We start from the raw sequence: 11,671 nt of genomic DNA on the forward strand, positions 1-11,671 counted from the left end.
GAGCAAATGTTTCATCGAAGTCAATGCCTTCCACTTGAGTATATCCTTGAGCAACGAGACGAGCTTTGTTTCTGACAACTTGACCATGCTCATCTTGCTTGTTGCGGTATATCCATTTGGTGCCTATTATATTGTGCTTCCGTGGATCAGGACGCTTAACTAGTTCCCATACATTATTCAGCTCAAACTGTTGAAGCTCTTCTTGCATAGCTTGAATCCATTCAGGTTCCATGAAGGCTTCTTCAACTTTCTTGGGTTCTGTTATTGAGACGAATGCGAAGTGCCCACAGAAATTTGCTAGCTGAGTTTCCCTTGAACGAGTGAGTGGACCGGGTGCATTGATGCTATCAATTATTCTTTCAATCTGCACTTCATTGGCAACGCGAGGATGTACAGGGCGAAGACTTTGCTCTTGCTGATCATTGTCGTTGTTAGAAGGAATGTCTTCAGGCTGAGCATTGTCTTCATGTTGATCAGGTGCTGAGATGATAAGTTCTTCTTCAGGATGAGCTTCAGAAGGTATAATTTCTCCAGTTCCCATTAGCTTGATTGATTAACTGGATGGAACTTCATCTAGCACATTTGGCAGTTGCTCTCTTTGTGAACCATTGGTCTCATCGAACCGCACATCCACTTTTTCAACCACTTTGTAATGAAAGAGATTGAAGACTCTCTAGGAGTGCGAATCCTTTCCATATCCAAGCATAAAACCCTCATGTGCTTTTGGTGCAAACTTTGAGGTGTGATGTGGGTCCTTGATCCAGCACCTTGCGCCAAATACTCTGAAGTAACTGACATTTGGCTTCTTGCCAGTAAGGAGCTCATAAGATGTCTTGTTCAGAAGCTTGTGAAGATAAACACAATTGATTGTATGGCATGCAGTATCAATGGCTTCAGGCCAGAATTTTCTTGGGGTCTTGTATTCATCTAGTATCATTCTGGCCATCTCAATGAGAGTTCTGTTCTTGCGTTCGACGATGCCATTCTGCTGTGGCGTGTACGGGGCTGAGAATTCATGTGTGATGCCCAAGGTATCAAGATATGTATCAAGGCCAGTGTTCTTGAATTCAGTGCCATTGTCACTTCTGATGTGCTTTATCTTGGCGCCATAATTGTTCATAGCTCGATTGGCGAAGCGTCTGAAGACATCCTGCACTTCAGTCTTGTAAAGGATTATGTGCACCCAAGTGTATCTAGACTAATCATCAACAATAACGAAGCCATAGAGGCATGCAGTAGTAGTAAGAGTTGAGTAATGAGTGGGACCGAAAAGATCCATGTGAAGCAGTTCGAAGGGTCGAGTAGTGGTCATGATTTTCTTCGAAAGATGTTTGGCCCTCGTCATCTTCCCTGCTTCACAGGCACCGCATAAGTGGTCTTTCTTGAACTTGACGCCCTCGATGCCTATGACATGCTTCTTCTTCGCAAGGGTGTGGAGGTTCCTCATGCTAGCATGCCCAAGCCTCCGATGCCAGAGCCAGCATTCTGAAGCTTTTGCTAGAAGACATACGGCAAGCTGTGGTCCTGCTGAGAAATCTACTACGTACAGATCATCTTTTCGATACCCTTCAAACACTAGGGACTTGTCAGATTCCATTAGTACAAGGCAACGATATTTTCCAAATATTACGATCATGTTCAAATCGCAAAGCATTGAGACAGACATTAAGTTGAAGCCAAGGGATTCAACAAGCATGACTTTGTCCATGTGTTGATCCCTTGAGATTGCAACTCTACCTAGACCCAATACCTTACTTTTACCAGTGTCAGCAAATGTGATGTGGCTCTTGTCGGATGGACGTAAGGTTGAGTCCATAAGAAGACTTCTTTTGCCAGTCATGTGATTTGTACACCCACTATCAATAATCCATTCTGAAGACGCTGGTGTCGTACCCTACAGTGCAGTTAGGGGGATAGGCTTCACCAAGAGCATTGTGAAGCAAAAACATTTGACGAACCAATGGGTTATGAAAGCTTAGATCCAGATTAGGACTAATAGGGAGAGTAGCAAGCGATTCAGGAACGAAGTACATAGTAAGACCATTCGGGCATTTGATCTTGCGCCCTACAAGATGTTTAAGGTCCCCAGCAATGGCGTCAGACGATTTTGGTTTTCTGCTGGAGACCTTTCCCCGCAAAAGAGAGTTAAGCTTTCTTAGCCACCCACTTCTTCAAGGGTGGCTGAGAAGCAATAAGTCTAAGTGCAGCATCTGAGAATTTTTGCTTTGGAGCCCTAGCAAACAGTCTTGCAGGCGGACAATAGTACTCATAAGAATAAGCAGAATAGTTCTTGGTCTTATGAACATGGCAGTTTGATGAACCGCTCTCATATTCATATGCCTGAGTATGGTTTCCCTGCAAAACATTTGCGTTAGTGCGACTCAGGTGAGTCCTCTGTCTGTATGAAGCCTTTGGACCGTATGAAGCCTTTGGTCTGAGGTTTGTCTTCTTCACGTGAGGTGTCATGATTACATTCACAGGAAGATTCTCCAGACACCTTTTCGGAACCCAGATCTTCTTCATAGGCGGTCCATTCCTGCAGTTAGTACCAATGTACCTGGCAAACACTTCACCATTCTGATTCTTAAACTGTATATAGTTTGCATCAAAGGATTCATCAATGATAATGGGGTTAGCACAGGTGAAGCCAGATAGATTGGATGGGTCTGCTGAAGGTTCCTTTGCAGCAACCCACATGGTTTTGGGGTACTGCTCAGGTTTCCAGTAAGAGCCATCAGCATTCATTTTCCTTATGAACCCAACACCCTCTTTCCTCGGGTTTCGGTTCAGAATCTGCTTTTTGAGGACATCACATAGTGTCTGATGCCCTTTAAGACTTTTGTACATCCCTGTTTCAAGCAATGTCTTCAACCTAGCATTCTCATCAGCAATAGCAGTGGTATCCTCAGCAGAGGGGTTAGTTACCACATCAACAGTTGAAGATATTGCAACCGTAGTAGCAGTAGAACATTCAGCAACAGAAGTAGCATTATCACGCTCAATGCATTTAAGACATGGTGGTTCAAATCCTTCCTGGGCGGGACTAATCTGTTTGGAGTGAGGTGACTCATTTTCCTTTTGAAGATCTTCATGAACCGCTCTCAATTTCTCAAGATCTAGCTTCCTTTGAAGATAATCATAGGAAAGCTTTTCATGAGTTGTTGAGAGAGTTTCATGACGACTTTCAAGTTCCTGATACTTAACGTGAAGATTTTTTATGTCTTCAATTAAGGATTCAGATCGAGTCATTTCAGCACCTAACAGATCATCGCTTCTGTCTAACAGTGTTTGAATATGTTCCCTAGCTTTCTGCTGTTCAGTTGCGATTTTAGCAAGTGTTTTGTAGCTGGGTTTTGAATCACAATCAGAGTCATCGTCACTATATGTTTGATAGTGAGTAGTGCGTGTGTTTACCTTGGCACCGCGAGCCATGAAGCAATAGGTAGAAGCGGAGTAGTCCTTGTCATTTGCATCAGTGTCGGTGACGAGGTCATTGTCTTCAGTATTGAAGATGGACTTGGCAACGTATGCTGTAGCCAGACTTGCGACGCCTGAATCGGGCTCCTCCTCAGACTCCACCTCCGCCTCCTCAGAAGCGGACTCCTCCTCTGAGTCCATTTCCTTGCCAACAAACGCACGTGCCTTGCCAGATGATCTCTTCTTGTGTGATGAAGACTTTGAGGAAGACTTGGACGAAGACTTTGAGTATTTCTTCTTCTTGTTGTTGTCAGAGTCATATTCCTTGCTCTTCTTCTTCTTTTTGTTCTCATTGTCCCACTGTGTACACTCAGAGATGAAGTGGCCAGGTTTCTTGCACTTGTGACACGTTTTCTTCTTGTAGTCGTGAGCAGAAGCTTCATCATTCCTTGAGCTTGATCAGGAAGACTTTCTGAAGCCTTTCTTCTTGGTGAATTTTTGGAACTTCTTCACAAGCATAGCAGGTTCTCTTCCAATGTCTTCAGGATCATCAGAACCGCTGTCAGATTCTTCTTCAGATGAGGAGACAGCTTTTGCCTTCAAGGCACGAGTTCGCCCATAGTTTGGACCGTAGATATCTCTTTTCTTAGAAAGCTGAAACTCATGTGTGTTGAGCCTCTCAAGTATGTCAGATGGATCGAGTGTCTTGAAATCAGGACGTTCTTGAATCATCAGGGCTAGGATGTCAAACGAACTATCAAGTGATCTCAGTAGTGTCTTGACGACTTCATGTTTGGTGATCTCAGTAGCGCCGAGGGCTTGAAGCTCATTTGTGATGTCAGTGAGTCGGTCAAAAGTGTGCTGGACATTCTCATTGTCATTTCGCTTGAAGCGGTTGAAGAGGATGCGAAGGACACTGATTGTCTGATCTCTCTGGGTTGAGATGCCTTCATTGACCTTGGAGAGCCAGTCCCAGACCAGCTTAGATGTCTTCAAAGCACTCACACGGCCATACTGTCCTTTGGTCAGGTGACCACAGATGATATTCTTGGCAGTAGAGTCCAGTTGAACAAATTTCTTGACGTCAGCAGCAGTGACACCTTCTCCAGCCTTGGGAACGCCGTTTTCGATGACATACCATAGGTCGACACCAATGGCTTCAAGATGCATGCGTATCTTATTCTTCCAGTAGGGATATTCAGTTCCATCGAAGACGGGGCACGCAGCGGAGACTTTAATTATCCCTGTAGTCGACATAGCTAAAACTCCAGGTGGTTAAACCGAATCACACAGAACAAGGGAGCACCTTGCTCTGATACCAATTGAAAGTGCGTTATATCGACTAGAGGGGGGGTGAATAGGAGATTTTTATGAAAGTCTTCAAAACATGGAAGTTATGAAGACAAACGATAGAAATAAACCTATTACCATGCAGCGGAAGGTAGACTACACTAGGCAAGCCATAGTCAAGTGTTCAATGAAGTGAAAGCACAATGACTTAATAGCAGCAATGTAGTAAGGATCAGGTAGGAAGATATTATGAAGCCATACAGAGCATGCAGTCACTCAGTGAAGACAAAAGATAGTGCAAACATACAATGACTTCACAAGGAGCAACAGTAAGTAAAGGGAAGGGAAGATGAAACCAGTGACTCGTTGAAGACAATGATTTGTTGGACCAGTTCCAGTTGCTGTGACAACTGTACGTCTGGTTGGGGCGGCTAGGTATTTAAACCTTAGGACACACAGTCCCGGACACCCAGTCCTGAACACGCAGCTCAGGACACCCAGTCCTCACCGTATTCCCCTTGAGCTAAGGTCACACAGACCTCGCCCAATCACTCTGGTAAGTCTTCAAGGTAGACTCCCAAACCTTCACAGACTTCGTTCACCGGCAATCCACAATGTCTCTTGGATGCTCAGAACGCGACGCCTAACCGGCTGGAGGATGCACGGTCCTCAAGTGTAATAAGTCTTCAGATCACACAGACAAGAAGACTTAAGTGATGCCCAATTCTCTCTGGCTCTGGTGGTTAGGGCTTTATCCTCGTAAGAAATTCTCTCTCAAAGGCTTCGAGGTGGGTTGCTCTCAAACGAGAAAAGCCGTACTCTCAATCTGAGCAGCCAACCGTTTATGATTGTGGGGGGTGGGCTATTTATAGCCACTTGGCAACCCGGCCTGATTTGTCCGAAATGACCCTGGGTCACTAAGGAACTGACACGTGTTCCAATGGTCAGATTTCAAACTCACACGGCAACTTTACTTGGGCTACAAGCAAAGCTGACTTGTCCGACTCTGGACAAGATTAGTTCTCATAGTCTTCACTCGAAGACATAGGTTTTTGGTTAGGCATCACTTCAGTCATTCTGACTGGTTCTCTTGGACCCCACTTAACAGTACGGTGGTTCCTATGACTCAACACAAAAGAAAAAGAACTGCGAAAGATCTAAGTCTTCAAGCTCCATAGGCTTCATGTGGTGTCTTCTCTTGTCATAGTCTTCAATGTGAATATCTTCATATACCACCTTTGACTTCAATGTCTTCATACATTTTTACGAGTCATCTCTGGTAGGAAAACCAAATTAGTGAGGGACTTCTACCTGTGCTATCGTGCAATTCTCATAAACACATTAGTCCCTCAACTATGTTTGTCGTCAATACTCCAAAACCAACTAGGGGTGGCACTAGATGCACTTACAACTATGTCGAAGATTAACTCCTCGCTTTGGAAATTATCCGGAGATCCGAAGACCACTTCAAGTGTGACTGAGCCTATACAGTTAGCCTCTACACCTGGTATTGCGCCTTTAAAGGTCGTTTTGGTCGGCTTAATCCTCGAGGGATCTATGCCCATTTTCCGCACTGTATCCTGGTAAAGCAGGTTCAGGCTACTGTCGCCGTCCATAAGGACTCTAGTGAGATGAAATACATCAATAATTGGGTCTAGAACCAATGCGGCGAATCCGCCATGACGGATGCTAGTGGGATGGTCCCTTCGATCAAAGGTGATCGGGCAGGAGGACCATGGGTTAAACTTTGGGGCGACTAGCTCTACCGCGTATACGTCCGTTAACGCGCGCTTCCGCTCCCTTTTGGGGACGTGGGTTGCGTATATCATGTTCACCGTCCGCACTTGTGGGGGAAAACGCTTTTGTCCACTGTTGTTCGGCGGCCGGGGCTCCTCGTCGTCATCGCTATGCAGCCCCTTGTCTTCATTTTTGGCGTTTAACTTGCCTACCTGCTTGAACACCCAACAATCCCTGTTGATGTGATTGGCCGGCTTTTTGGGGGTGCCATGTATCTGGCACAAGCGGTCGAGTATTCGGTCCAAACTGGACGGGCCCCTAGGATTCCTTTTGAATGGCCTTTTCCGCTAACCGGATTTAGAGCCTCTGAATCCGGTATTAACTGTCGTATCCTCGGCAATGTCGCAGTTAATGCGGCGCTTCTGCTTGTTGTGACGCGACCTGCCACTACTGTCCCTGGTATCCGAATTACCAGGGTTCTTGGTCATATTGTTGCTATGAGCAAGCCAGCTGTCTTCTCCCGCGCAAAAGCGGGTCATGAGTGTCGTGAGTGCTGCCATAGACTTCGGATTTTCCTGTCCAAGGTGCCGGGCAAGCCACTCGTCACGGATATTGTGCTTGAAGGCTGCTAGGGCCTCAGCGTCCGGATAGTCGACTATTTGATTTTTCTTTGTTAGGAATCGTGTCCAGAATTGCCTGGCCGATTCCTCTGGCTGCTGAATTACGTGACTTAGGTCATCGGCGTCTGGGGGTCACACATAAGTGCCCTGGAAATTGTTGAGGAATGCGGCTTCCAGGTCCTCCCAACAATTGATTGATCCTGTTGGCAAGCTGTTAAGCCAATGCCGAACTGGTCCTTTAAGCTTGAGTGGGAGGTATTTGATGGTGTGGAAATCATCGCCGTGGGCCATGTGGATATGAAGGAGATAATCCTCGATCCATACCGCAGGATCTGTTGTGCCATCATATGATTCGATATTTACGGGTTTGAAACCCTCGGGGATTTGATGATCCATTATTTCGTATGTGAAGCATAGTGGGTGTGCGGCGCCTCTGTACTGGGCTATATCAGGACGTAGCTCCAATGAGCTTTGTCTACTGTGTTCGGCCCTGCCGAATTTGTGGCCGGCGTGACGGTTACCGTCTCGAGTCGTGGGGCGCCCACGCGATCAGATCAATCTTGTTTGCCTTGCCTTGTCCTCCAACATATCACGTAAGTCCGGCGCATATTCCTGTGCCTTGGTACGGGGTGCGGCTTGAGTGGAGGGCCGAGAGGCCTCTCTGTCGCGGCCACGAGGTGGCCAGTCGGCCGCATCGAGTGCTTCCTCCTCTAATCGGGTAGCAACCTGCGCTTTGGGTAGCTCTTGGAGGGGCGTTCGAGTTTATGCTCTTCGGCCGCAAGGACTTCGGTCCATCTGTCAACTAGCAAATCTTGATCAGCTCTAAGCTGTTGCTGTTTTTTCTTGAGGCTTCTTGCCGTGGCCATAAGCCTGCGTTGAAAACGCTCTTGCTCGACGGGATCCTCTGGCACGACGAATTCATCGTCGTCGAGGCTTTCCTCGTCTTCGGAGGGAGGCATATAATTATCGTCCTCGAACTCTCTGTCGGCCGCTCTCTCATGAGAGCTGGTTTCTCCATCCTCCTGTGCTAAATCTTGCTGGAGTGGGGTTTTCTTCGGCACTTTCCGGAGTATTATTATCTCCCGTGCTGGAATCACCATATTTGTTTTGGCAGGATTTTGAGCGGCGCCACTGACGCCGGCGCTAAGGCTGTTTCTTGGAGGGGTCATCCTCCGCTGTTCCATCGTCATCTCCTTATTTTGGGGTGTCCACCATGTATATGTCATATGACGAGGTGGCTTTCCAGGGCCTGATAGGGGCTAGTTCTTCATCGTCTCCTTCATCGGCGTCCATACCGTCGATGTCTTCGGAGTCGAAGTCGAGCATGTCGGTTAAATCGTCGACAGTGGCTACAAAGTGGGTGGTGGCTGGGCTTTGAATTTCTTCATCATCCGTACCCCAACCTTGCTGACTGTAGTCCGGCCAGGGCTCTCCTGATAAAGAGAGAGACTTTAGTGTCTTCAGAATATCACCGAAAGGCGAGTGCTGAAAGATTTTCGCGGCAGTGAACTCCATGATAGGCGCCCAATCGGATTCGATTGGCAGGGGCGCGGAGGGTTCGGAGTCCGGAGAGGAGTCCGGCTCCTTGGAGTCACGAGTCTCGCAGAGTGTGGGGCTGGTGTTCGGCTCGATTGCCGTTGCGAACGTAGCCCCCGAGGCGGCATCCAACCACCCATCCTCGATCGGCGCAGTTGGCTCCGAATTAAGGGTCGAAGCCGATGCGGGTGCGGCCTCTAGGGCACTATTCGGCGGTAGAGCTAGATCATGCTCGCCATGACAGTGCGGCGCGCTCGGCAGTGGCTCGAATCCGTCGAAGATCAAGTCCCCACGGATGTCAGCCGTGTAGTTTAAACTTCCAAATCTGACCTGACGGCCAGGGGCATAGCTTCCGATCTGCTCTAGATGGCCAAGTGAATTGGCCCGCAGTGCAAAGCCGCTGAAGATGAAGATCTGTCCGGGGAGGAAGGTCTCACCCTGGACTGCATCGCCATTGATGATCGTAGGAGCCATCAAGCCTGACGGCGACGACACAGAGGAACTCTCAGTGAAAGCACCAATGTCGGTGTCAAAACCGGCGGATCTCGGGTAGGGGGTCCCGAACTGTGCGTCTAGGCCGGATGGTAACAGGAGGCAAGGGAGATGAAGTTTTACCCAGGTTCGGGCCCTCTCGATGGAGGTAAAACCCTATGTCCTGCTTGATTAATATTGATTATATGGGTAGTACAAGAGTAGATCTACCACGAGATCAGAGAGGCTAAACCCTAGAAGCTAGCCTATGGTATGATTGTTGTTCTGTATGTTGTCCTACGGACTAAAACCCTCCGGTTTATATAGACACCGGAGAGGGTTAGGGTTACACAAAGTCGGTTACAATGGTAGGAGATCTGCATATCCGTATCGCCAAGCTTGCCTTCCACGCTAAGGAAAGTCCCTTCCGGACACGGGACAAAGTCTTCAATCTTGTATCTTCATAGTCCAGGAGTCCGGCTGAAGGTATAGTCCGGCTATCCGAACACCCCCTAATCCAGGACTCCCTCAGTGAGGGTGAGAACATAATGATAGCCATCACGAGCCTCAACACTCATCGGACCGCATACATCAGTATGTATTATTTCCAACAAGTTGGTTGCTCGCTCCATTGTTCCGGAGAACGGAGTCTTGGTCATTTTGCCCATGAGGCATGGTTCACACGTGTCAAATGATTCATAATCAAGAGACTCCAAAAGTCCATCTGCATGGAGTTTCTTCATGCGTTTGACACCAATGTGACCAAGGTGGCAGTACCACAAGTATGTGGGACTATCATTATCAACCTTACATCTTTTGGCATTCACACTATGAATATGTGTAATATCACGTTCGAGATTCAATAAAAAATAAACCATTGACTAGTGGGGCATGACCATAAAACATATCTCTCATATAAATAGAACAATCATTATTCTCGGATTTAAATGAGTAGCCATCTTGCATTAAACGATATCCAGATACAATGTTCATGCTCAAAGCTGGTACTAAATAACAATTATTGAGGTTTAAAACTAATCATGTAGGTAAATGTAGAGGTAGCATGCCAACGGTGATCACATCGACCTTGGAACCATTCTCGATGCGCATCGTTACCTCGTCCTTCACCAGTCTCTGCTTATTCTGCAGCTCCTGTTTTGAGTTACAAATATGAGCAACTGCACCAGTATCAAATACCCAGGAGCTACTACGAGCGCTGGTAAGGTACATATCAATAACATATACACCACATATACTTTTGGCGTTGCCGGCCTTCTTATCCGCTAATTACTTGGGGCAGTTCCGCTTCTAGTGACCATTTCGCTTGCAATAAAAGCACTGAGTCTCGGGTTTGGGTCCGTTCTTTGACTTCTTCCCTGCAACTGACTTACCGGGCTCGGCAACTCCCTTCTCTTCCTTCTTGAAGTTCTTCTTACCCTTACCTTTCTTGAAACTAGTGGTCTTATTCATGTAACATCCCAAATTTTCAATTTGGAATGTTATACTCTAGATTATCATTGCATATCATATTTCATCGCATTTTGGTTGATCCTAGAAATTCTACGCAACTCAAGGACCTCGGAGAGAGTTGGGGATTTCGTTATTTTCATATTTTTCATATTTGATTTTATTTGTTTCATCTTCAATTATTTCTATTACAAAAATTATGAGAGAGGGAATAAAATGAATTTCCCAAAATAAAGAAATATTGAGGGTTTAATAAAAAATCAAATAAGATTTTATTTTTTGGTTTTATTTGCTATTTTATTTGAATTTAGGAGAAATTGCACGTTTTGAAAAATTGCAATTAGAGCCAAGAAAATGTTCATGCTGTTCTAAATATTTTATTTAAACGGAGAAAATTTGTTTTGGTATTTTTAGATTTTTATTTACTTTTGTAGAATTTTTTTAGTTGCAGTGAAATTGTTCAAAAAAACGAGACCCCGCGCCCGACTAGGCGAAGGGCCCAGCCGAGCAGGCCAACCCAGCCACCCACCGCCACCTCTCGCCGGGTCAGGACTGGAGTCCCGACCAGCGCCGCCGCCGCCCGAGTCCGGGGAGGACTCCGCCTCCCGAGGCCGACCCCTCCCCCAAGTCACCCCTCCCCGCCCCTTTATAACCCCCCCTGCAGCCCACACCGTCGCCACCTCCCTACACCTCCAGCGCAGCCGCCGCACGCCGCCCGCGCCGCCTGCCGCCGCCGCGGCGCAGCCGCCGCCCCGCGCCGCTTGTCGCCCACGCCGCCGCCCGGAGCCGCCGCCCCGTCGCCCCGCGCCGCTTGCCGCCCCGTCACCCCGCGCCGCTTGCCGCCCCTGCCGCCGCCCAGCGTCACCCGCCACCCGCAGGAGCCCCGAGCCGAGGTAGCCGCCACCCAGTTTTTGAGAAAAGCCGATTCGGTTTTTTTTGAAAACCCTAGTTTTCCTTTTTTAAAATAGATCAGTTTTTCTCCGGTTTATTTATTTAGCGAGCATTCGCTCATCCGTTCGTTTTAACGAACGCGTGCATAGTTTAGTTCCTATTAACGAACGTTCGTTCGTTAACCTGTTCGTCGTTTTTCTTTTTCTCGGATTAAACCCGTGGTTTTTCTGATCGCAATTTCT

The sequence above is a fragment of the Triticum urartu genome, chromosome 4A (genome assembly GCF_056163025.1).
Source record: "Triticum urartu cultivar PI428250 chromosome 4A, HENAU_Tu73, whole genome shotgun sequence".
NCBI lineage: Eukaryota > Viridiplantae > Streptophyta > Magnoliopsida > Poales > Poaceae > Triticum > Triticum urartu.